Consider the following 27,792-nt stretch of genomic DNA (forward strand, 5'->3'; position numbering starts at 1 on the left):
TTGACTCCATTATCCTGTATCTTTTTTATTTTTATTTTTATTTTTTTTTGGTTTCCTCCTATCTTTATCTAGATTTACGATATGCCGACAAGAGCCTTGAAGAATATACATAATTAATGTTAAAAATACAACCCATGAGTTTAGGCTTATTGAGTAATTGTTATTTAACTTTTTCTAGCTTTCTCTTTTCTGCCCAAATGTTGAGTGATAAACAAATGTTACTTTTTTTTAAATTATGTTATGTTAATCACCATACATTACATCATTAGTTTTTGATGTAGTGTTCCATGATTCATTGTTTGCATATCCTGTATTTAGAAGGAAGTGGGTGGGGTAGGAGAGAAGGTTAATTGTCAGCCCATCGGAGAGGCCTTCCCAGACTACTGGACGAGTAACCATCCTCCATTCGCTATCACATCACCCTGTGTTCTTCTTAGCATAGCACTTATGCTTTTCTGATAGTTTCTTATTCATTCATTGATTAATTTTGTTTACGATCCATATTCTCTGTTAGAATGTAAGCTTAATAAGCATAAGGGGTTTGTTCATTAAAGTGTTTTCTGTGCTTAGAATAGTGCCTGGCACATAGCTGACTCTTAGTAAATGTGTGTAAATGAGTAAATGGGTATATGACCTTGAAAAGAGTTGAACTCTTCCCTGGAGAGTTAGAGCTCCCTGGAGTAAAGTACTGAACATTATATCCAACTAATGTGTGTTAGGATATTTTGTGGGTTCCTCTACATTTATCATACATCTTTTAATCAAATACAAACTTTAAGAATCATGTGAATCTGGGTCTTTAAGATAGCAACCCTAAAATATAGCTTGATATTTTCCAGAATCTTAAAGCCTCCCCATCTCCCTGTCTGGACTTATGCATGCTGATCCAGCTTCAGATCAGCCAGCTGCTATTATTCACCCTAAAATTAAAAGCAAGAAAACAACTTCTCTTCTTGCAAACAGACATTCATGAAAAGTTTTGGCCTTGTTATGTTGGCCGTGGTCTTAGTGATCCATATTTATTTGGTTATAAAATATCTCTCACATGTTTAAAATAGATTTATCATTAATATTACACCAGTAGTTGTAATTACTAAGGTTATTACTGTAACACATTTAAACCAACTAAAAATACTATCAAAAGAAATTAACCTACCTCCACATACAGACAGCTCTCAAAATAGCTCATTTATTGCCTAGAGATGGAGATCATGCTAGGAGAAATTATGAAAATGGACATGAGTCATGAAAGTAACTTTTAGCTTAACCTACACTGATCCCTTGAATAAGCATCACTCTCAGAATGAAATTAACCTTGTTGATTTTAGCAGATCAAGTCCCATTATGCCCTTATTCTAAGTTAAAAGCAAAAATATAAACAAAACCTGTTAAAATTCTGAGTGTGTGTGATGCAGAGCCATCCAGGAATCATTTAGGAATCTCTCTTGCTAAATTTAACAGCATTTAAGAGGCAGGTCTATATAAGGAAAATAACCGTACTAGGGTCACCTTGGTGCTGGCAGGGGTCCTTGTTCATGCTGGACAAGAACAGTCTAGGCGGTCATTATCATCATCTTTAGCTTGGTGGTTCAAGGATGAGGCTTAATACTTATAACAGTATTTGTTATTTCTTCATTCTAAAACCCTTGTTCTTCTGTATTCTACTTAGTGAGTGAATGTGTCTAAACAATGATGACCTAAGGGCTCATTCGCTCATTTGAAGTTAGAATTCACTGAGCATCTGCTATATGGAAGGTGCTGAACTGGGTTCTGAGGATACTGAGGGAGACCCTGGTCTTTTCCTTCAAACTGCTTAGGTACATATCTGACTTTCCTGGCAATATTATGGCAGTATGTAAATAACACTAGAGTGTCTGAGTCATCCGTGGAAAAAGACTCATCATATGCTTGTGACATGTCTTACTTTGAGATTATTGAAAAGTGAGACCCAACTACCAAATGACTGGCAGAAATTTCCCTTTTGATTTAAGTGTTTTCATTGTGAATGGTCATGACCATTGAGGGTGGGCCATTCCTTGGGTACTTTTTTTTTTTTTAAAGATTTTATTTATTTGACAGAGAGAGCACAAGCAGAAGGAGAGAGAGGGAGAGGCAGGCTCCCTGCTGAGCAAGGAGCCTGATGTGGGACTCAATCCCAGGACCCTGGGATCATGACCCGGGCCGAAGGCAGCCACTTAACCGACTGAGCCACCCAGGCGTCCCCCTTGGGTACTTTTTGATTTGCTAAGATCTATAACCTTACAGGGTATGTGGCATTGTTTCCATGTTACCTATGAGGAACCTGAGAATTAGGTAGGTGTAGATTCCTGTGGCTGCTGTAACAAATTACCATAAACTAGGTGGCTTAAAACAACAGAAACTTGTTTTCTTACAGTTTCAGAGGCCAAAAGTGAGAAATCAAGGTGTTGGCAGGGCCATGCTCCCTTTGGAGGCTCCAGAGGAGAGTTCTTTCCTTCCTATAGCTTCTGGTGGCTGTTGGCATTCCTAGACTTGTAGCCTCAAGTCTACATCATTCTAATCTCTACATCTGGGATCATATTGCCTCCTCCTTTTCTGACCCTGTGTCTTCTTTGTGTGTCTATCTCATAAAGATACATGTGACTTCATATAGGACCCACCTGGAAAACCCAGGATCTCCTTCTCATCTCAAGATGAATAACTTAATCACATTTGCAAAGACCTTTTTGCAGATTAGGTGATAATTAGAGGTTCTAGGGATCTGACATGGGTATCTCCCAGGGAGCTATTTCCAGCCTATATCAGAGGTTAAGCCTTTTCCAGGGTCATGCAGCTGGTGGAAATGGGTTTGAACGTAGCCAGGTCTGACTCTAGAGTCCAGTCTCTTAAATCTCCATACTGACACTCTGGGATCTATGTGGGCATTTGAGTGATGTTGGAGTTTTCAGTGCAATTACATAACTAGTTTTCACCTGGAAATCTAGCATGAAGAACTCAGATAAAGGTTTTATTGGTAGAAATATTTTATTACTATCTTCCTCTTGATTCATTCAGCAAGGATCAACCAGTATTTGCAGTGTGCCCAGGCTGTTCCAGGCTCTGTGCTGTCACAGAAACTTGATGCTAACCAAAAACAACCACTACTCCTGTCCTTCCAGACTCACTGTCCTGTGCAGGGACAGAGATAGATACTAAGTAACACACGAATGAGTGCGTAATCACCAACTGAGAAGGAAAAGGGATGTAGAACAAGGAAAGCTGACCCAGGCTGGATGTGAAGAAGTTTTCCCTAAGGAAGTGATATTGGAGTCAAGGTTTGAAAGCTGAGTAGGAGTTAGCTAGCTAGATGAAGGAGGCAGGCAGCAGGGAAAACCATTCCAGAAAGAAAGAATGGCATCTGTGAAGGCCCTGTGGCAGGAGAGATCCTCAGCTTTTTAGGAATTGAAATAAGGGTAGAGCACAGAGTGAGGCAGCTTTCTCAATATGAGCATTTGTTTCCAGGTGTCTTACTGGGTACAGAGTAAGACTCATGAATTTTCTATGTTGGCAAACCCTTTGAAGGCGGGGAATGTGTTTTATTCATCTCTGGATGCTCTGGCCCAGGATGGTGTCTGGAACAGAATATATGTTCAATGCTATGCTTGTTGATTGACAATGAATAGATGAATGAACCAATTAGCCTTGACCTTACATATACAGAGTGTTTGACAGAACAGGTGAAATAGCCATAGTCCCGCTTGCTAGGCCTTCCCCTTCTAAACCAGAGGATCATAGTGTATCCAAGTATATTCTGGTCAGTTGTTACACCCACATGATTGTCCCGTGTGAGCAGAGGGCCAGTGAAGGAGCCAGGAGTCAAAGCTTTTTTGCACCTAGTTGTGAAAAACTCTGGGAAGGCCTTGGCTTGAGGAGAGAAAGCTGGGATAATAAAACCCGAAAGAGCTTTCTCAGCTCTGTTTGCAGCTTTACCCCGGCACAGACATTGCTGACTGCATCTGCAGGCCAGAGCAGTGCCCTTGGATTCCTCCATCTCCTTTGAGGGGAGAGACAATGTGATGCTTTTCTACAAGCCAACCTCTATCTGTTGCTCCATATTTTGTTGCACCAGAAAAGAGCTAGCTTTGGGTCCTAAAAAAAGGGACAGGCCAGGAGGAAGGCTTTCCCATCCTCCACTCTGAGAGTTTAACGTCCCTTGTTCACCACACGCCAACTGGGCCGCCTCCTGTTAGAATGTATGCTTGTGAGATACATAACTTCTATTAACACTCATTTAGCTTCTTTATCTAAGAGAGAACAAAATTCATTCCTATACTGAACTCACTCAAAGGGATAAGGTTTCAGAGATTGCCTTAGAGCTCATGTTGAGAGTTCCGCATGGGATGAAACCTGGCCAGTGGTTTTGGCCACGCAGAGGCCGCAAATGTGAAGGTCTGGTCATGAAAATCTCATGGGCGAGGGGATGAAGGCCCTCAGAGACCTGTGTCTGTAGCTGCCACCATTCCATAGAGGAAGTTCTCAGAGCTGACAAATTGTGTCATGTATGGGGTGTCCACTCAGAAGTATGATATTTTAAATTTTGTCCTAAAATAGAAATTCTGCGTTGACCTACTGGCCTTGTACTTCTAAGATTATCTTTCTTCCATCCCTTCCCTACCGTCTTTCCTACTTCTCTCATCTTTCTTTTCTTGTTCTTAGTCTTGTCTTGAGATGGTACGAGGTACTAAAAATGGACAGTGAATCGGGAGAGCTCTAAGCCAGGCTCTGGCCCTAAGTAGCTGTGTGGGCTGGGGCATTCCACAGAACGTCCTTGGTCCTCAGTTTCTTCCTCTACAACATGGAGCTCTGGACTCCGCATACCCTGTGAAGCACTCACTGCAGTCTTCAGACCTTTCTTCCCTCTTTTCCCCCCAGACAGTCCACTCTTCTTTCCCCTGCCCACAAAGCCCTCTTCTCTTTCCAGTTGTTTTCTGTACTTCCATCCCTCTTCTCCTGTCTTTCCTCTCTCTTCCTTGTTCTTGTGAGGAGTGGAGGATCACAAGTTGGATATGGTATTTATTCTCTTTGGAGAATAATGGAGAGATTTCTAAAGCCCCAGTTGATAAGATACATCAGCCGTAATTGTAAGGTTTGCACTACTCTAATTAGGACAGTTGGTGCCAAGATATCATGGGCTGCGAGAAGCCATGGACTGCCAAAATGTGCTGGTGCATGGCATAAAAAGGAATTGGGATGAGAGGGAAGATGTGAGGCATCTCTTTTCCTTCGCATATCTGTGCCCCTATTTGTTTTCCTTGTATCCGGGGCCACGGTCCCCCTATCCTCAACTCCAAGGGAGGTCAAGGGATTCCCCATTTGTGCCCCTTCACAGGACTCCAGTTGCTCCCCAACAGTGGACAATGTTGGCTAAACTCGCAAGAGACTCTCCTCCTCCTTTCATCTGCTCTCCCAGATTATACCTTCTTTCTACTTTGTTTTTCAGAGACAAGACCACCTTAGAATGCGGCTTCTTCCAAAAGAGCATTTGGCAGCTTTCTTCCAAGCCTGAGGGTAGACTGAAAAGTGGTTTCTTCTTTTTCCTAATACAGGTATTAAGCTGACTTAATATTCACTTACTCTGAAAAATCCCACTTCACAGAAACATTTTTTAACATGAGCCAAAGTGTTTCTCCCTAATTCAGCACAATTGCGCCTGGTTTATATCCATTGATGTTAAATGATTTCCCATTTAATATCAATTGGAAATGGCTGATTTCCTACCCCAAACAGTACTTAATGTCAATTATGGCAGGCAGGGCAGAGCTGTTTTTCAATTAACTACACCACTCCATTTTGTTTGCTGGTGAGTGGTGCAAAATACATGCACACAGAGCCACCTTATGAAATAGTGACAGAGAGGGATGTGGTTTTGATTGTGTTCCCTAGTCCTGACCATTGGTTTGGGAGGTGATGGTGGGATGAGGGTTGGTAGGGGGTGGTGGGAGCTTCCCTTTTCCCTTTTCTCCAGGGACCAGTCATGGTTTAATGAGAACCTACCCTTCCATTAGAGGAACTGCTGGTCTGGTAAGGACCAGACCTTATTGGGGAAAGCACAACGCTTAACCATAAACAGTCTTGTTAGAACAGAGTTCGCAGACATGTGGAGGGGGGTTATGGATTCATAAAGAGGATGTGATTGTGAGGTGGATTTTATAGTAATTTTCAGAGAGCCTGGGTATGGTTGTGGCATAAGGCTGAGAATGGCAGCTAACATCTATTGAATGCCTACTATGGGTCAGCAGTGTCCTGTTATTTAATCCTCTCAATAACCTAGTAAGGGTATATGCCTGTTACATAGATGTCCATTGCTGAGGCTGATAGGATTGTCTAATGCCATTGAGCTCTTCAGCAGTTGGAGGTAGAGTTCAAATCCAGGGCTTGTCTGATTTTATCTCATGGACCAGTCTCCCTTTCTAGTGAAACAAATGGTTGAAAGTATCCCTGGTGATTCTCTGTAATCAGGGCAATGCTCTTTGGGACGTTGGAGGATAGTACCAGAGAGGAGTGGCATCCAGGGGTTTCTCTTCTCCTTGGTCAAGGATCGACACAGTCTTTTCTCATGTTGCCTTGTGTTTCTCCACCTCTGTGTGGAAGCCTTTCCTCACACACTCCTGTCTGTGCTAATCCTACGCCTTTCAGGGACTAGCCTGAGATCGTCTCTGAAACATTCTTGACAGATCTGCCCACCTTGGGCACTACCTGCTGAGCTCTTTCAGCACTTGTGCTCGAAGATCCTTTGGTCACATTTTCCACGTATGGCTGCAGCAAACTTTCTTCAGAAACCAAGCAGGAAAGAACATCGCATGAGGGGGCTAGTAGGTCAGAAATTGAAACTGAAATTCAGTTTTGTCATGTTTTGCCTCATTTTTCTTCATTCAGTGAAGATTTATTAAGTGCCTGCCATGTGCCAGGAGCTGTTGTGCCAAGGGCTGTGTACGCTAGTGGAGGGAGCAGACACTGAAGGGGCGCTTTGGTGAAGGATCATAGGTACCATGGGATTGTACCAGGACAGAAGCACTTCACTCCATGATGGAGAGGAATCAGGGGAGTTTCTCTGGGGTGGACATGTGAATTGAGTTTTGAGGAGGTGGCCAAGCAATGGCACGTAGGGGTCAGAAACCTGAGAGAACGTTTTAGTGCAGGAGTCAGCAGCTGCCTAGGTGTAGGTGACACTGGACCTGGCAGGTTATTGACGCTCTTTAGGTTCCATCCTTTGTCTACACCTTCATCATAGGGATGGTGTGAGGATGAATAACAGCATACGTTTACTGTTTACTCTGAGTCTTGTGTTGTTATAAACCCTTTCCTTGTATGAACTCTTTGAATCTTCATAACCATTTTATGATGTAGACATTGCAGTGATGCTCATTTTACAGGTGAGGAAAACTGAGTCACAAAGAGTTTACCTCTTCCAGAATAACCAAGCTAGTAAGCAGTAGAGCTGGATTTCAGACCTGGCAGTCCAGCTCTCGAGGCTGACTTCTTAGCCATTAATCTCCGTTTCCGGAATGAACTCGTACGTACAAAGTGCAGAGCGTAGTGCCTGAATAAAGTAATCACTCGGTTAGTAGTTATTGCCTTGATTTTTGTCTCTACTTAAACAACAACAACAAACAACAACAATCCCTCTCCTCTTTGGAGAGGCAAGTTCTTTGCTCTTCCGAATAGCACTTTCTTAGGAATAGGTCTGTGCTAGCTGCACAGTGACCCTGTCTCCCCTTCACTGTGGGATCTAAAACAGAACAAAACGTGGAGATAAATGCTTGTGTGCCAGCCACATTAGGAAAAAGTGAAGCTTCTTTTTTCTAAGGTTTATGCTAAAGTTTGTCAGAATGCAGACAATTTCTTGTCTGGATATTGCCAAGTGAATGGGCAACTCTATTCTTGGCTACTCTTTCTAAGATGGTTTGCGAATATGCTTTCTTGCAGGGCGGGGGGGCCTCTTGAGCTCTCAGATTCTGGGATAACTCATATATTTTTCGAGGTGGTTTGAGTGTCATAGTTGTGAATATAAGTTTTTCTAACCAATTTATTTGGAGGAAACGTCGGATACCAGTGCATGGACTGATCCCATTGGTTGAAAAATACAGTATATTATCCAAGTACTGCTCTAACCGGCACTTGAAGATGTACATTTTTCTGTTTCTTCTTCCTGTGTCTTCTATTGACCTACATGAGACATTTTGTATATCAAATATGTGTTTGAGATGTTCAGGTTTGTGTAAAAATCTGTCAGATTATTTGGTAAGACCATTTGATGACAATTAGGATTTTCTTGAAAATTCTTATAGTAGTAGGAATTTATTCTTTAAAACTTAAAGCAATTAGAATCACCCATAAATGCTAGTTATTTTTATTTTCCTATATGTTTTTGGGTTTAGATCAACTTAAACACTAAAAGGGAAGGAGAATAAAAGAGAGTGGACATAGGGAAGGGCCGGGACTTAAGAGCCCTTACCAAGTTATTGAGCCAGCATACCCTGTTTCCAAAAATGGTACCAGTGATAACTCGTATGCGGTAATTTCTAGCCTAAACAAACAAAAAGAATTTTGTTATTTGACATTAGACAGTATTTATGGACGTTGTTTCATTCATCCTTGCAGTATCTCAGAATGTTATGAGAATAAATATCTTCTTCAATTCAGACTGACTCAAGGTCGATGCATGGAAGCCAGACCTTTGGAGTCCTTTTTACTACAAGCTGACTCCCAGTGGTTATCCTTTGCCTTGACTGAAAGCGTTATTCTCTAGAGTTGGGCTTTCAGAATCGTGAAGCACGGACAAGGGAGAGGTTTATGAAGAAATGAGAAGTTTGTAAAGAATGCCTGTTACATGCCTGGTACCATGTTGGGCAGATTTTCAACGCATTCTTAATTCTTCAGAGGAAGCCAGTTCTCTATACCTGATGTATTCACCCCATTGGCATAGTATTTACAATAATAGGTGGTGATTATGCCAGAGAATCCCAGGCCTTGCCAAATGAAAAACCGGTATTTGGCGCGCTGTGGGGCAGTAGGTCCACATTATTGTATCCATCTCACAGGTGTGGTGGAAAGATGGTCTCAAGTTTGTTGGGCAGAAATTCTTGACATTTGGTTCAGGTCTGTCTTTGGTGCCTTTAGTTGCTCACCTCTAGCGGTACCTAATCCAACTGCTAATTAAGGGAAAAACAGAGACAGCAGATGAGAAGTGTGACTTTTTTTTTTTCCCCTTTCGAAGCAATTTAAACCTTTGGAAGAGACACAAATGTAGTCCTATTATTTGAGCTAATTTACAGTCCTTCCCTCGTCCACCACAAGGAATTTATGAACCTGAAAAAGCTGGAAGTCCCTTAGCAAAGTAAACAAACTGTAACTCAGGGTTGCATACTTTCAAGGAGCCTCTATCAGCAGGTTTTTTTTCACACTAGAGGTGAAAAGATAGTTTGGTGAGCCATGCTTTGTCTCGTTGGGAGCGGCCAGCAGCCTACGTGCACCGGGCAGGAAGAGAGGGTTAACGCACAGCAGTTGTCATTGTCCTGCTGAGAACAGTGATGCAGCAGGAGCTGGCATTGACTGAACCTCACCGTGGCTCAGGGACCATCTCCCACATTTCAGCCTTGCCGCACTCTTTGAACTAGACACCATTAGTATCTACATCTGACAGATGAGGAAACTGAGGCTTTTAGGTGTTGGGATGTTTTTCCTGTAGAAACAAAGTCAGAATGTGACTTCACACAATTTAGCCACGGAGGGGGCATTATCTGAGGCGAAGAATGGACTTTTGTGTGTGTGGGGGGCGGGGTGGGATTGGATAGGGTTTCTTTTGAGAAAGGGGGCAGATTTCTTGTCTTTCTGTGTTTGCAGCCCCTTGTTTCCCCCTTCCAAAGCCGACTATGAACACTGGACTGGAGGTCAGGAGGCCTGCATCCAGTCCTCACCCTGAAAGATACTGGCCACATGATCTTGGACACTTCTTTCCCCTCATCTGGCATCAGTTTTCTTATTCCTAAAACGAGGAGGGCAACACAGGTAGCTGGTGTCTAGGACAAGTGGCTCCTGGTTTTAATGGCTGGGGGAGTTGGAGAACCAGGGCGATCGATCTTTGCCTTTCAACCCCTCCCTCATCCACCCATGTGTGGGGGACAGTGATGCTTCTCTCGGCTTCTCTCGTATGTGCTAGGCCCTAAAAAGAGAGAAAGTTGTTTTTTTATGTGCTGTATACCAGACGACCTTGATGTGATGGACTGTGGGATCTGGTGACACTGCACACTCAGTACTATTCAACACTTTGCCTGAAAGGGAGGAAGGAATGGATTTATTGACTTGCAACTTTGACTCGGGCCTGTGTATCAGGCCTGTTATTATGTGGAATGATTAGGCTGCAGTGGCAGGGACAAGTTAAACTAGAACAACAAAAGACCTCCTTAACCTTTACCTGGACACAAGGCCATTCATAATGACTTGCATGATTTGGAAAACCAAGTCTCTCCTGGAGCACTCAATACTTTTGCAGCCCCAGCAAATGAGCAGGAAAGGGGAAGATGGATAGGTGAGGGAGATGAAATGTAATCCAATTCTGCATAGTCCTGTTTAGAATGCTGAGTTCAGGTCTGTGTCAAAAAACAGCGATGCCTTAGAGATCATCATCATTTCCTTTGGCTTGAAAAAGGAATTTGAAACCAGATACAATGGTTGCTCACTGAGAAAACTTCAAACTATTTGTTATCCACGAGAGCAAATTATGCTGTTTCTGAAAGATATTTTCCCTCTTGAAGGAACCATGTGCCTTCTATTAATGTGAAAGGAACTGGATACATGGAGCTTTCTCTCTCTCTCTCTCTCTCTCTCACACACACACACACACATACACACACACACACACACACACACACACACAGAGTCTTAAATACAAGGTCTCCTTGAAAAGCTAAAATAACCATCTCAGGATATTCTTACTTCTGAAAAATACTCTCCACTCTAACCCAGCTCCCTGGCTCATCCTGATGAGCCATAATTTTTGGTGGAATGGCTGTAATGTCAACCATTTCAAAATCTTAGGTAGCACTTTTTTTTTGTTTTTTGTTTTTTGTTGTTTTTTTCAGACACCTTCCCCTAAATATTGTAAGTATTAATGGAGCTGGATGTAATATAAGAATTAGAGAATCACAGAGTATTGCAGCAGGAGGAGACCTTAGTGATCATCTAACCCAAGGGTAAACCAACCTTTTCTTCAGAGGGCCCAGTGGCAAATATTTTAGGCTTTGTAGGCTAGTCAGTCTTTGTCACAAATACTCAACTCTGCTGTTATAGCAAGAAAGCAGCCCTAGACAATATGCAAACAAGTGTGTGTGGCTGTGCTCCATAAAACTTTGCTTCTAAAACTAGAGAAGTGGCAGGTGAGATTTGGCCCAGAGGCTATAGTTTGCTGATCCCTGATCTAAGGTGTTGGTCAGATGATGGACACAGAAACCCAAGATGTGAAGAGGCTCACCCAGGGCCACCTCAGCCAGCTAGCCATAGAGCTAGGACTGGAGATCTGTGGAGTGGGAGTCAGATGCTTCATTCTGGAGTGCCTGGTCTGGAGAATTTCTTTCAGCAGCATGGTCTTAGTCTACTTGAGCTCACAGATATTTCAGAGTAGTTTATTGTGAAAATTATAAGAGACTATGGAAACTATAGAGGTCATGGCTGGTGTGAGCTGAGACTTGAGTGTGGTTGTTGGTGACCCTGAACCCAAACTCTCCCACACACATGTCATCCAGGCAGGCTCTGATGGTCCATGGACTTATGTGGGCCTGTGGGAAGGAACTTAAATCCTTTTAGTCACTGGGACAAGCCTAATTAGGAGACTGGAGTGGGGTTGGTTCTGACAGATGCCAGATTGCAGAAAAGGACTCTGGGGCACAACAGAGTGAGCAGGTCTGGTAGAAGGGGACCAACTTAGCCATATTTGGTGAAGGACCAGAGTTCTGGGACAATAAAAAGCTCTACTCAAATCTAGTTGACCTGGTCACCTGGGGGCACCCATGAATCCTGCCACAATAAAACTAAAAAAAAAAAAAATATGAGATTACTAGGAACCCAAGCATCTCTGCAAGGAGCTTCTGTGTTCACTTAGTGCAGCCAAAAAGAGCACACATTTCTTTTCCTGATGGAGATTTATGTAGCCTGGAAATCTGGAATGAAGCAGTAATGGAGCACCAGGTAGAACAGCTGAGAAAGTGGACACCAGGGGGTGATGGAGGTCATGAGTGAGCCAGTGCCACCAGCTAGGTGGCCTAAATGGGCACCGAGGCATAAAACACAGAAGACGCAGAGGCAGACTGCAGTAACAAGCATGGGGCAGTGGCAGAGAGGAGAGACTACCTGAAGTGTTGGTTGCGGGTGGGGTTTTGTGATGAGTTGACATCAGTATGTTAGGGACTCAAGCTGAGCCTCAGCAGTATGGCAGGTCAGTGTGCTTGGCATAGGTGTGGATGAACCTCGAGAAACAGACCTGTCCTATAACAACTTAACCATCTCTGAGCAGTTACTGAACGTCAGGCGTTATGCTTCCTGCCCTTTGGGTGTTATATCATTTGATCTGCATAACAACCCTTGAAGGCAGGTACTGTTATTATCTTCTGGGCCAGTCAGCTATTCCTGCAGTAACAACCCTCCCCAAATATCAGTGGCCTACAACAATATGGCATTTTTTTCTCATTCACATTTCATGAGGGCTGCAGGTTGGCTGTAGTTCTGCACCAAGTTGAAGGTCAGTTGTGGGTCTGTTTATATGTTTCCTCATTCTGGGACCATCGCTGAAGGAGCAGTCCTTATCTTAGACATGTTGTTCTCATAGTGGGACAATGGAAGAAAAATGCCAAGAGCAGGTTGAACGTTGTAATTACTTTTGAAGCTTCTGCTTGGATGTTGTGTGCATCAGATCCACGCACATGCCACAGTCCAAAGTAAATCATGGCCAAACCTGACAGTGGTGTGGGGAAGCAGTCTCTGCCTGCCAGGAGGCAGGGCAAGTCACATGACAAGGAAAGGAAATGGTATTTGTGACTAATTTGATCTATCATGTCATCTCTGTTTTATAAATGAGAGAGGAGTCATTATATCACATAGCCATTCATTCATAGCCACTCATTACATTATACTTGTGGTGCGAAGGAATACACAGCTGACTTAATTATATGGGAGCTCTCTTATGCCCTTTTGTCCCCAGTCCATATATACACACTAAGGTGAGGCCATCTGGCACGTGGAGGATACTGTGCCTATAGAATGAGGAACACACACAGGGCATCTTAATTTAGAGTCTATAAAGTTGAAACTCGGACAACATTCAGATTACACTTTTAAAATTCACGGCAGAAACACTTTCCTGCTATTGTATAAAAAGGCTTTTCTTCTACCATGCCCAGTCCTCTGTGGTACCGTAAGGACTCTGATCTTGCAGAGTCAATAGTATTATTCTAGAGATAGGACTGCTCTTTGAAGCAGGCCGCCTTGTCAGATTGCTTTGGGTGAGTTTGAAGAAGAGTGTCCCCCTGTCTTTTTATTATATTCAAATCTGCAGAAAGGTTGGAAAGAATTGTACAGTGACCACCAAGTTTCAACAATTCCTATTTTCTCTATCTGCAGATAGCTAAACACACATTTATATGCACATATACATATATGTGTATACTGAGCCATTTGAAAGTCACTTGTAGACACTGTGATATATTATTTTATATATGTATAAATATATATAATATATATATAATATATATATATAAATATTTCTGAATGTAACTCCTAAAAATGGGCACATTCTTCTAAATAACCATATTACCATTACTATACCTAAGAATAATTTCATAAGTCTACAAGATGTCATTTGTAGCTGGTCAAAGTTTGGTACCAAATCAGGATCCAGTCAAGGTTTATGCATTACATTTGCTTGTAATGTTCCTTTAGATTCTTTTATTTAGAAGAGTCCAACAGTATCCCCACTCTTTTTTAATAGTATAAATTTTTTAAAAGAGACCCGGACAGCTGTTTTGTAGAGTATCCCATCATCTGGATTTGCTTGATCATTCTCTCTTGGTGTCATTTGATTTGTGCCACTGTCCCCTGTATTTCTTATACCTGGAAGTCAGCTCTAAAAGCCTGGCAGGATTCCCAGGTGACCTTGATGGCCAGAATGCTTTACAGGAGGTTCTGTGTGCTTGACATTGCTTCTTACCAGGAGGCACATGGAGCAGGACATCCCATTATCAGTGATCTTGAGTTTGATCATTTAGTTAAGGTAGTGAGCACAACACTTTCCATGATAGGTTTATGTTTTTCCCTTTGCCATTTAGAGTGATACTTTGAAATCTTGTGACTATCTTATTCCTTATAAACCTTTTACCACATAATTGTAGCAAATAAAAATACAGATGCCCAGTTAAATTTGAATTTTGAATAAACAATATAAACATTTTTTGTATAGTGTGTCCCAAATATTGCATGGGGCATATGCATATGAACATTTTTTTCTTGTTTATCTGAAATTCAAATCTAACTGGGCATCCTGTATCTTGTCTGGCAAGACCAGTTTCTGAGCTCAAGCTTGGGTACATTGGAGGTGGAGTGTTGTGGAAAAGGAGGGGAGAAGGGAAGGTACCAAATGCTAAAGACAGCCTGCATGGATGTGGTGAGGCTGCATGAAAACAGACTTGTACCTCAAGGTTTGGACAAGTGTGTCTGGGGATGCTCAAGATGCAGCTGCAGAGGTCTGGGGATGGTCGCAGTGATATGTGAGGATCGTCTGAGAGGGCGAGCTCTTCTGCCACCTCCTGCCATGTGCACCTCGGACTCAGTCCCAGTGCGAGGCAGAGTAATGTTCTCATGCTTCTTTCTCCCATTCTTCAGTGTATTTCGGACAGTGGAGGGGCTTTGATGCTTGAAGTCTGGGCAGTGGTATGGATCAGCATTTCTTTAACGTCAGTATTCATATGGGTCATCTGAGGATCTTGTGAAAATGTAGTTGGCATGGACTGAGGCCTGAGATTCTGAATTTCTAACACATTCCTGTCGCTGCTGACTTCTCAGATGGTCTTCTAGCTGTCTCACACGGTGGAGAAGCGAATGGTATTGGAGCCAAAGAAGCCAGAGTTCAGGTCTCGGCTTTGCAGCTTCTGATCTGTGTCCTTGGGAAATTACACCATCTTTCGAAGCTTCCATTTCCTCTTCTCTAAATAATTATGTCTAGCAAATAGGGTCGATACAAGGATTAAGTCAGGTAGTAGCTGCAAAGTGCTTATCATGAGGCCTAGCATATTGTAAAATATGCAATAAATATTTGCTGTTTTTATTAATATTCACAACAACCATATATGTGAAATGAATAGATATCTACGAGCTCATGCATTTTGTTCTGCTGGAGTGGATGAGATCCACCCCCAACTAGACATGACTTATTATACAATGTACAAAGTACAGTAGACAAAGAGGGCAGCTCTCCTCTTATTCAGAGTAGTATATTTCTGTCTAGGAAAAAAAGCATACATATTTTCCAAGAGAGGACAACAGATTAATTCCATGAAGGGAAGAAAGCTGTGATATCCAGAACTAGGGGCAGCCTGGAGATCTGAAAAGTAACAGGTGAGGGGTGGGGAGGAGTCATTAAGTGGATAAGTCAGGGTGAATGTTCATCATTGTTGGGTTATTTAGTGTGAGGAACAAACAGCCTTGCTTCATTTCATAGTCACTACTGGGACCCAGTTTCTCAAAGAAAATTCGAGATAACCATAGCAAAGGCTGATATATGAGGACAGTAGAAATTCATTAGAAACAAATGACGTTCAACTTCTGATTCTATACTCTACAATTTCTTGGGATTACTTGATGATGGCAATGTGGTTGGACCAAGAGGGGTTCATGACCTGTAACCAGAGTTGTGAGTTTGGAAGGGCATGTGTACACCTGGCTATAGCATGAGCTTTCAAGCCAGACAGATAGAAATCTCTATCCAGACACTAGAGGGTAGTGGCTAAGAGCACTAGTTCTAGAGTCAGACTGCCTGGATTACATGCCACTTCTACCACAGATCAGCTATGTGACCTTGAGCTTATTACCTACCTTTTCTATGCCTCATTTTCCTCATATGTAAAATGGGGATAATAATCATTATATCTTCCTCATGGCATTTTTATAAAGCTTAAATAGTTTATGTAAGTATATAATGTGTTCAGTAAGTTAGTAGTTCAGTGAATAGCATTATTACTGATTCTTTCATTATTATACTTTCATCAATGAGAGTCACCTTATTATTTATTTATTTATTATTTATTTTTATGTCCAACCCTGAAAGTTCAGTATTACCTATCAGGGATAAGGCTCTGCCAACAGCCAGGGAGCATCTTGCCCCCTGTTTCAGCCAGGATAGCAGGACGTGCAGCAGCTTGAACTGAGAGATCTGACTGGTTGAAGTTGAGGTGGAAGTGGGGAGGAGGTGGGGGTGAGGGGAGCTCAGAGGATCTAAGTCAGAGATGTGGAGATGTCATGGTATGGGAAGCCAGATAAATAACTGAAGGGCACTATCAGGAGACCTGGTCTGGGAGGTTGAGACTGAGACCAGCTAGGTCATTGTTGAGGTCAGAAGGTGAGGGAACAAGCATACACAGGTTGGAAAAGGTTAGACAGGTGGAGATTTGGTGGGGAACACAGATCAAGACCACAGTGCTGGCTGTGTTTTGGCCAACTGTCCCTCCTCCAGTTGCACAAACCAGAAACCTAGATGTCATCTTAACAACCCCTCACCCACATGTCCAATGCAAATCTCTTTGCTTCTACCTTCTAATGCATTTGCTTTTCCCCTCGTTTCCACCTCCAGCACCACCCTTAAGAAAGCCGAATCATCTTGCGCTTGGAGTGTAAAAGACTCCTATCTGATCTCCCTGCTTCCAGGCTTCCATGCTGGCTTCCTTCCTTTCTTTTTCCCATCCTGCAGCCAGAGGGACTTTTCCTAAAACCAATAGGATCATGTTGCAGCCTGCAAAGTCTTTCATGGTTTTGAGGACAAAGTCGCAGTTTCTTAATGAGTGTGGTTGAACTCCCATGCATTCTTTTGCAGTTGTGTCTTCTTCCAGGTGCTTCTTCATGGTGTTCACCTGTAACCCTGGTCTTCCTTTAGTCCTCCTGCTCACCGCACAGTACTGAGCTCTCTTGATTGCATTTGCCTTTGCCTGGAGCACTCTTCCTTCCTCCTTTTATCTACCTAATATCTTCCCGTCCTTCTAATCAGAGCTCAAGCATCAGGAAAATTATCCTTGATCTCCCTGATCAGTCCAACCCTCCCCCCTCATTTTAGGCTCTCAAAGAGCACCATGAATTTCTCCTTTGTGGAACTTTACGGTTGGAATTTCACATTTATTTGCAATTAATTATTAATAAGCTCCATGAAGGCAAGAATCATGTTTGATTTTGCTCAGCCATTATATCTCTAGAGTGTAGTATGATGTACAGAATATACTCTGTACTTGATAAATATTGGTTGAGTAAATGCATGCATGAATAAATGAATGGATACATATACAAAAAAGCAAAGATTCAGGCAGAATCAGGATGTGGGATTGTCTAACAGTACTGGTTCCTCAGGAGACATTGACCGCTGAGTCATCTTACCAGGAGATAACTCAGATCTTCCCTGATTGTTCCATCCCTTGAGCTCACCCTTTCAACCATGAGGGATCTCTACTCTTCTACAAAGTTCAGGAATACAGAGGCTCCATTCTGGTTGGGTCATCTCTGCATCTTCAGTTCATCACGTGGCATGCGGTGGGCACTTAATGCATTTTTTTCCCCCTAATGAGTGAATGAATCATTGCCTGAGGGGAATAATTCCCCACATTCTCATCTTCCAGTTTACTCTTGGAAAGTTGGGCTGGGATGTCTGGTCTCTGTTGGAATTGGTACATACAATGCCTCTGAATGTGTCTTAGGTCCACCTCTCCTCAGAAAGGATTCTGAACGCTGTACTTTGATGTTTTAGGTCATTCATGATCAGAGTTTTGGTCTCTCTGTCCCATCTCTGCTATGTTGTGACATACCGAACAAACCTAAGCCCTCTTACTCATTTGGACCAGGGCTGTTGTCATTCTAGGGCACTAAGCTGGGTCAGGAATCTTCCTCCCTTCCAAGGCCTGGGAATACCTCTCTTTCCTCAGTTGTTCTGAGGAAATTACTTTTCTGGAAAGAATAGACCCAGCCCCCAGTTTCTTGGCAGCCAGCACAGGAGGGAGAGTGTAAGCTGAGCCTCATCCTTTCTCCCCACTCTTTACAAATATCTCATTCTTTATTTCCTTCCAACAACATGTGATGACCCTTTGGCAAGTCCTTAGTGCTAAATTTCTTTTTTATGGAGGCAGCAGTAAAAACTCTAGGGCCTTTGATAGGCAGTGCTGGGACGTTGAGCGGATGTAAATCACTTGAGCATTGGCTGGATTTGGTTGACAGATTTCTAGGTTCAATGAAACGTTCCTTTTCCAAATAAATCAAATTCTGACCTATGACGGTCTTAAGCTGGGAACGCTTCTGAAGTGTCTGAATTTGGACTGAGGTTGGAGGTTGTTCTGTTGGGGTGATGGGCATGGATTTTGTAGTAAACATGAGGGGAAAACTCACGGTGTAGAGTTTTTCACATTTCCCTTTTGTTTGAGGCTTTTGGTACTTTCCTCTCCTGGTCCCTTAAATGAATTGGATGCAAAATATGTGTAAAGAAAAATGAGGAGGTCTTGGAATAAGCATGGAGAATTGAACCCAGGCTTTGATGGTGGAGACATTTCTGCTTGAAAAGAATTGTGTGTGTGTGTCTAACTCTAAACTCTATGAACTTGTTGAAGTTCACAAAGAACAGCTATGGCTGGACCCTTATAAGGGATTACTACATGGAAAGGTATTGAGGAGATCTGCTTTTAGGACTTGGAATTTTAGAAATGTCCCCAATGTGTCAGTTATCTTGCTGTGACTGAAAGTACCTTGAGGATCAGAAGGACCTGACTGCTATTGGACTTAGTTTTATCATTTCAAATGGTATATTGTTTCCCCTTATAATACAAGTGCCCATTAGCCTGTTCAGGGACACACGGTATCCAGAATGGGTAATTTAGAAAGGTACTCCCTCTACCTCTCACCATCACAAATGGAAATGTGCAGCTCCACTGAAGCCGGATATCAGTCAGGTGGGGGACTGCGTTGACACTCACTAATGGCCCAGTTATCATGGAATAGCATAGTGCCATTAACAACTGATTATACACATTATTGGGTAGCTCACAGCTAATGGGACCTGTCACAAGATCTCAGAAGACTGGGCTTATGATCTGTTGATAAATAGATATGTGGTACACGTGGGTCAGTCATTTCCTTGTTAAGGAGGAAGGAGGAAATGAAGTGACAGCCTCAGCAGTTCCGCACAGACCATGGCTACGTGCCTGGCTGGAGTTTGGTATCAGGATGTGAGACCTGAGCAGGGGCTGGAGCGCAGTGGGACGTGGCTCCATTCTAGACCTGCAAATATAAAGGGTGGTTGTGGATAGGCAATGCCACGGAGATTTTAAAGAGGGCCTCAGAACCTCAGCGGCCTCTTGGCAGGTGTCCCCCTCCTAGCAGGCCCCTTGGGAACCTGGCAATGCTTTCTGGTGGGGCTGTCTTTATTCTTGTATTTTCTTTATGGGATTTCTGTGGGGGGCGGGGAGATGGTATATCCTTTTTGAGTGTCCCCAGTTGTGTCAAATCTTTAAAGGAGTAGTTTGAAGATGTGAAATAAACAGAGATGGGAATATTACTACAGACTGTATTGTATAATTTAAACAGTGGTTGAGGTCTTCTTTCCATTCTGATACAGTTATCCAGGGTGATAGTAAAGTCAATCTGAACTTTTGGCCACAGATATAGGTGTGCAACATTATTTTATTGAAATCAAATTGTATTTGATTTAGCTCAGATGAGAAATCGAATCTCACTCATTTTGATAGAGAGTGGGGGATAAAGACGTTTCTTCAGGCCACTCTGGTATCAGTGGACCTGGGTATTGTTCAGAGCCTAATCTGCATTGGTTCCTTGGTCTGGTGCTTCCTTGGCACCCTATTATTGTCAAGGCTGGGACTCTTTCTGTCTAGGGTCAGCTTTGTTAGGTGCCCAATGCCAGCTCTCCACCAGAGGCCCTGTCACTTCCTCAGGGCATTGCAGAACCCTGGAGTCTCACCTCCCTCTGACCTCATTCCAGTCTTGGGGAAACCTCTCAACTCAAAAGCATCTACTTCTCTACCTATGTCTCAAGGAGCTCAGATTATTAGGGGGAAAATAAAACAGGTAAAGACTTCTCTGCAGGCAGTTTCTATGTTTGGCCTTTATAGCCCTCTGCTAAAATAAGGGAACACAAAGAGCCTGGCTGCTTTTTGGGAACTAAAGAGGGGGAAATATAGTGAGAACAAAACACACATTAATATCTCAGTGCATTATATTGCCGTGATAATGATGGTGATGACAGTGATGGTGATAAAGATGATGATTTATATTGGCATATGGCTTTAGAATTTCAAACCACTGCCTGGTATGTTCCCTGTAGTAGGCCAGTAAGATAGGAGAGTGTGCCAAAAGGAAATGAAAACTCAGAGAGGTTTTGTGAATTGGCCAAGGCCACACCGTAGGTTAGTAACCACAAGTCCTCATTTGCTGGTTCAACATAGTTTTCTCTGAAAAGAGGCCACATGTTGCCATCTTTTGTTTGGGGAATACCAGACCTACCCTTCTAGGGCAAAGTGGCTTTGAAATGACTTAGAGACAGTCAGGGTCTTTGACATGCAGGGATGTTAACAGAGGGAACCTGAGACTTCCAAATCCCTCGAAGTCTCCCGGCTTCCTGGGCAGCAGGGGTGCCTGTCAGGTCAACCTGAATTTGACGCCCTGCCATAGGGATGGATTCTCCTGGAAAGGAAAGAAAGTTTATTTTGGTGTTATTTTTCTCCTCTGCATCAATCTCCCTGAATGTCTGCTGCTCCTTTCCTTGTACCAGGACTAGATGTTTACTTAATTATTCTGACAGTGAAAGTAGTTAAGGGTTGGACAGAGGAGGCAGAAAAAGATTGTGCTGGAAGGAAAGAGAAATGTTCTATTTTTTCAGAGGGACACAGATTTATTTCAGTTTTAGTAGTTCTTATTCAAATTCATCTGAAGTAATTAATGAAAGCTAGAAGAAGGCCTACACTCAAACTCGCGTCCGCGCGCACACACCCACACCCCTTCTTAGGATTTTTTCACTCTTACTTGAATTATGTTGAGCTGTTTGGTCTATTGGTTCAGTACCCCAAGCCTAGTGCAGTATTGTCATCCCTTGCTTTACAACACAGTCATTATATCCCTAAACCACATTGTGATACACAGTGCCTTCTGTTTACGACTCCCGAAACTCCCACTCCATATATCACCTGCCATAAAACCCATCAAACTGCTGCTACTAAAATGGTGCACAGTGGTCTAAGCAGGAGTCAGGCAAATTGTGTGATACCCTACTGTGGTTAATGAGAGTGAAAATGTGGTTAGGATTTTATTCAGGCGATGTTCATTTGCAGGGCCATTGTAGTGAGATGGCAAAGAAAGATTCTTTTGTTAACTTGAATGACAATATATTTTCTATTGTATGGAGTGGCTTGATGCAGAGTTTGCCAAGTTATTTGTCAATTGTAAATAAGTCAAACTGTGACCTTGAACGACTAGCTTTTTTTTGGCTTGGGGTTCCTGAAAACTAATTAATATACTGAAATTGGTATATGGCGTATCAGAAACCTGTTGCCAGATTTTAAAGTACAGTAGTGAAATTCAACTCAATAAAGACAAAAACAAAAGTTAAAATAGAATGTCCCTTTTTTGTAGAATAGATAAAATTTATTGTGTCTTTTACCCTGGGGGACTCTTTTTTTTTTTTTTTTAAAGAAGATTGATAAAAGAGAGGGCATTGTACCTTTCAAATTTTTTGCATTCTTCTGAAACCTGCACATATGCAGAAAATTCTTAGTAATTCCTGTAACCATCACGGAGTCCCTGAAAAGATATGTGAGGATCTTCTCTAAAAAATAATTAGAGCAACTAAACAGCTTTGTTCTGTAAATAATCTTAATTAAATGGAATTCTCACCCCTCCCCCCACCCTCCCTTATCTCCAACTCTAGAGCCAAGACATTTTGATCCTAGTAAAGGGATTTCTTAAAGGTTCAACCAATGCAGGTATTTTACTCCAGGAACAAGAATGTAACTTCTCTCCTGTTAATACACAAGCCACCTTATTATTGTCTCACACACAGCTTTTTGTTTTCCTCTGAACAATTAATTGTGTAGCATGGAAGACAAATACTGCTGATAGTAGAAAACTTTCTTCCACAAGCCTTGGTCCATTATGAAAACTTTAAAGAAAAAATTAGCACAGTGTATATACAGCATGTCCAATCTTATTAACTCATTAATTCATCACTGAGATATGAGTGTCCCCAGAGACCACCCTGGGCAATGTCATGGAATCAGAGCTTGTCCCTGGCATATTTTTCTTCTTTATTTGATCTTCTCCACCACTGCCCCCCTCCCCCCATGATTGGGGTCCTGCTGTCCCTACAATAGCGTTGTTATCACTGCCAAAGCTGTTGTGGACATCCCACCAAACCCCAACTTCTCCACTAAGTGCTTCCTACATGTCATTCACTGACACACACAACAATGCTATGAGGTGGGTTCTAGTGTATTTTCTGCTTTACAGATAAAACAAATATGAGGTCCATGGAGATTAAACAATTTTCCGAAGGTCAAGTGAATAGGAACAAGTAGGACCTATCGTGGCCTCCTTTCTTTTAGACCTTTTCCTTCTTCCTCCTGATCACCTTCTCCTGGGGTTCTCTCCATCCGCAGTCCTTTTACCCCCACCATTTCTTTAAAGTCTTGTTCTCTTCTGGGGAAAACAAGTGAGCAGGGGATGAGCTATATAACTTCTCCTAACTCCCATGTAAGTGCTGCCTAATCTCAGTGCAGGGCTCTTGTTTCCTGGAGGTCCTTAAAATGATGCTTTTCCTGGGTATGTTACATGCTAGAGCCTCAGCAGAGAAGCCCTTGGGAAGGAGGCACTAAGCCTGCTTCATAAGTATTGGGGGCTGGCCCTCTCTGCAATGAACGGATTTCCTTAGAGATTCATACCTCTCTGTTCCTATCTTGGCAGCACTAACCATGGAAGAAAGTAGAGTTACTATTACCAGGAAGGACTAAATAGGGGTAAAAGAAGTATCCCACCCACAGAGGTTTTGTGGGTGATACTAATACATTCTGTGTATGTTCATGAGGCTTTGTTCATCAACCCAAGTATTACACCATCATAATGCTGAGACAAATCATTCAGGTGGAAACAAAAGGAGAGCAAAGAAGAATACTATTCTCCATAGAATGGCCACAGGCTGTGGGGCAGAGTTTTCAGATTGGGCCCCTCTGTGATCTGTTTGACTTCTTTGGGGGAAGTCTGATTTCAATTGAGTCATATTGTTTTAAAAAAATTCCAACCCCAAACAGCACCACAAAGAGGAAATTAAACTATAAAAAGTGCATTAGGGTAAGGGTAGGGCTCTAAGTTACTGTCCCAGAAACAAGTCAAAATCAAGGTTAAGAACAGAACCTGTAAGTTGTTCTAGTTAGACATTACAGATACCACTGGTATTTACAATTGCTTGATATAAAGCAGTCTATCTTGCAGTGGATGCTGACATCATAAGCATAGCACTTAGGACTTGGGGGTCTCCAAGTACTTTTATAAGCATCCCTTTACTTATTCAGTTCTTATGGAAAATCAGATAAATAGAAAGTACCATTATCTAAGCCACATAGATAGACGAGCTCCAGTTGGAAGTGCATTCTCAACATGGGGCTTAAGCCACATGGATAGAAGAGCTCCAGTTGGAAGTGCATTCTCAATATGGGGGCTAGCAAGGTACTGTTGGCTCTCCAAAGGCTTGGCTACATTCTTTCCCTGACTCAGCATTCCTGCACTTTGTAATGCATATTTCTGGCATTAGAGATCTGCATTAAGATAAGTAGTTGGGGGCAGTGGGCTGGCTCAGTCAGTAGAGCATGTGACTCTTGATCTTGGGGTTGTAGGTCTGAACCCCATGTTGGGTGTAGAGATTGCTTGAAAATAAAATCTTAAAAAAAAAAAAAAAAGGCCATTGGGGAAAGATAGCTATTTATATTCTAGCTAGCCTAGCTAGCTTATCCTCTCTCCCATGCCTACTGTCCAAAGTTATTTTGAAGATCAAGCAAGAATAAATAAATAAATAAATAATGTGGTCAAACCTATGAAAATCTAGAGCCTGAAACAATTGTATTATCATTATATAGGAGAAAAAGAAGAAAAACAAAGGAAAGGTATAATTAAAAAAGTTAAGGTGAGGATGGGCCACAGTGTTTTGCAGGCATGTAAAGGTAATATCAAATTTAATTCAGGTGTAGTTGTACCTTCCTAATTATTTCTTACACCTGGATGTGGCCCATGGGAAAATTCTCTCAGAGGCCATGCATTTAGGGTCTTGTATATTTTTAGGTTTCCTTATTAAGTAGAAACCAGAAGCCTTTTTATGTCTCCATGGGGACACCTCCAGAGCTTGTATCAGCAAAAAAGAAACCATAATGTGAGGTGTTGGGGTTAGGACAGAAAATCTGAAGGGGCTCAACCCCAGAGAAATGGGACACCAGTCCACTGGCTGGCCTTGTGGGCTGTACAACTCGATGGTCTTCTTTTGGACACAGGATGGTTGTTGTGTTTAAAAGGAGCTTTGCCTTTTAAGGAGGAAGGAGTTTAGAAGGGTGTGTATGTGTGTGTATGTGTGTGTTGTGTTTATATACAGGCTCTTAATCAAAATGTTTTGGGTCTCTTCACTAGCAATGGGTGAGAAGTATCAGAGAAGGAAGAGAAGAAAAAAAAAACCAGCTAACAGATACTAATTGAACACCTGGTGACATAGAGTATTGTGCAATATGTTATCTGTGATAATCCTTTTTTTAAAAGAGGTTGGACATGGCCATATTTTTTACTCTCAACTACTTATTGTTTGCAGGTTCACCACATCATTCTTTCTGATGGTTAATCCACTGCAACCTGCCTAGTTTCAAGCTGGGTTCTCTGGGGTTCAAAAGAAATCAGAGTCATACTCACTGGCCTGGAGAAAGTTATGGACTGGTCAAGGAGAGTATACTGATAAACAGAGAGTGCCTAGGGGTGCCTGGGTGGCTCAGTTGGTTAAGCATCTGCCTTTGGCTCAGGTCATGATCCCAGCTCCTGGGATGAGCCTGGCATTGGGCTGTGTGCTCAGTGGGGAGCCTGCTTCTCCCTCTCCCTCTGCCTGCCTGTCTGCCTGCTTGTGATCTCTCTCTCTCTCTCTCTGTCAAATAAATAAATAAAATCTTTAAAAAAAAAAAAGTGCCTGAAGTGAGAGTATTTGCAGTTAAGTGATGCATCAAGTACCAAAGGCAGCCCATGCTTTGAGGGATTCAGAAAAAGGGTAATTTCAATACTGGAGAACTAGGTATTGGAGTTGCAGATTGGGAGTAGTGAGATCCCCTGGGAGTGCTGGGACCAGAAGTGGCAGAGAGATGTGGGTAGAATTTGGAGACTTACCTCTACAAACTCTTTGGCTCTGTGAGCCTGGGACCAGCAGAGGGAGCACAAGGTAATAAACAGCTTTGGTTTGAGAACTTACTGCACTCTTTGGAGCTCAAGGAAAACAAGGCCACAAGAGCAAGATGGGATTATTCACCGTTATCTTCTTTCCCCTAGTATGTACTTGCCGCCTTTTAAAAGGCTACCGTGTTTTGATCCTTCACTCACTTACAAATCTTGTTCTATGGTAAATGCAGAAACAGACCCCAAACCAACCAAAAGAGCCCACAAGCAAACAAAGAAAATCTAGACAAAGAGAAAACAATGACAGTAGTTCTTAATTGTTCTTTAAACCAACTTCAATTTTTTAGCCTCCCAATTCTTTGAATAATCGGGTAATATGAAGAACTCACAGAATATTGTAGCTCACAGACCTGTCACTTTAATATTTTCTCTGCCTTGGGGAAATGGGCTATTTAACAAAATTCAGCAAATCAATGACCGTTGGAAAGGAGATTTGTGTGTAACTAATGCAATCTTTCTAAGGCTTCAGTGGTGAAACATGCATTAAAAAAGACTGCAGACTCATGTTTATTCTCAGCGGAACTACTTTAAGTTTCTACAAACTTGGCCAAATATGGCCATAGATATGTTAGAGTGAGCCTCCAGCTTTACTGAGCTGGCTCTGCTTGGCTCTCCATGGCCCATTTCATGGGTCTTCCAACAGTTTAGCAAAGAACAACACAACTCCACCTGCCTTGGGGCCTTTACACCTGCCATTTCCACTGGAAGCCCCACTCTCGATCTCCTCTTCAGCCTTTCTTTGGCCAAGTTAATTGCAACCCAGTATTGAGATCTCAACTCAGGCATCACTTCTTACGGAAGTCATCCATGACCTACAGACGAGGTCTGTCCGCCATGCATTCTCAGGGCACGTTGCACTTTTTATTCATAGTGCTTAACAAAGGGTGCAGTTGCATATGTATTTTTGTGACTGTTCCACTCATTGTTCTTTACCTTACTAGACCGAAGCTCCAAGGCACAGGGACTCTGTCCTTTTTATATACCATTGTCTCCTCAGGTTGAAGTATAGTGCCTAGTACTTATAAAGGCTCAATAACTACTCGTTTATTGGATGAAAAAAACACGTAATAACTATCAACTGCTAATAGCAGGTGTTACATTCTGCTAAGGGAGTGCTCTGGGAGTAGACAGAAGAACTGAGACTTAGGGGAGGACAGTAAGGTGAGGAGAGCCTTGATAAATACTAGTTTTTTTTTTTTTTTTTAAAGATTTGTTTATTTATTTATTTGAGAGAGAGAGAATGAGAGAGAGAGCACATGAGAGGGGTTAGGGTCAGAGGGAGAAGCAGACTCCCTGCCGAGCAGGGAGCCTGATGCGGTACTCAATCCAGGGACTCCAGGATCATGACCTGAGCCGAAGGCAGTCGCCCAACCAACTGAGCCACCCAGGCGCCCAAATACTAGTTTTTGAAGGAGGGAGTTGGAATGGGGAGCAGAATGGGAAGGTATTAGGAGAGAGGCTGGACAGGGAACCATGCATAGTGCTGGCTAAGGGATATATGGGGACATATGACAGAATATGTGGAGATAACTGCCCTGTGCCAACTCTGGGTTGAAGCACCAGTCACAGTTCAATGTACTGTGACCTGAAGAATGTTACTGATAGTGCTGGTTATTCTTTATTTGCTTCCCACCCCTGAGTTCATTCTATTCTTTATATTCTTTCTGTGTCCAGGAGGCTGACCTGAACTCCTGGTTGGATTTGGCCAATGGAAGGCACTGGCATGGACTGGTGGGAGAGAGGGAGGAAGGAAAGAGTAGGTGGGTATGCCCACTCCCTCACTTCCCTGAGTGCACATCTCTGGCGGCAGCTGGGGCACCTCTCCCTTGGCTGAGCTCTCACTGGTCTCAGGAAACCATTTCCTACCCTCCTCCCTTCCTTAGGGCCTCCTGCTAACTTGAGTCTCTTCTTGCTGCTTTGCTCGTTCCTTGTTCCTTGCTTGTTTCCTTAACTCTGCTTACTCCTCTGTTAGTAGCCCCTTGTTAAAGTCTCATTTCAATCATCTGCAGACAACTCTGTTTCCTATTGGGATCCTGACTGATGCACTTACTTTCTGCAGGTGATGACCAT

At 42.6% G+C, this 27,792-nt stretch overlaps 1 long non-coding RNA gene across 1 annotated transcript in view; it reads left to right on the top strand.

The window, feature by feature from the left end:
* Nucleotides 1–27,442, top strand: part of LOC148163548 (uncharacterized) — a 158,713-nt gene extending 131,271 nt beyond the window's left edge. Inside the window, exon 3 of the long non-coding RNA XR_015768870.1 lies at nt 27,397–27,442. This is a non-coding gene — a long non-coding RNA (uncharacterized LOC148163548). The remainder of the gene's footprint in view (nt 1–27,396) is intronic.
* The last annotated feature ends 350 nt before the right edge of the window (nt 27,443–27,792 follow it).

The sequence above is a fragment of the Eumetopias jubatus genome, unplaced genomic scaffold (genome assembly GCF_037043125.1).
Source record: "Eumetopias jubatus isolate StellerSeaLion01/CBP00866 unplaced genomic scaffold, mEumJub1_p1.0 scaffold_9, whole genome shotgun sequence".
Classification (NCBI taxonomy): domain Eukaryota; kingdom Metazoa; phylum Chordata; class Mammalia; order Carnivora; family Otariidae; genus Eumetopias; species Eumetopias jubatus.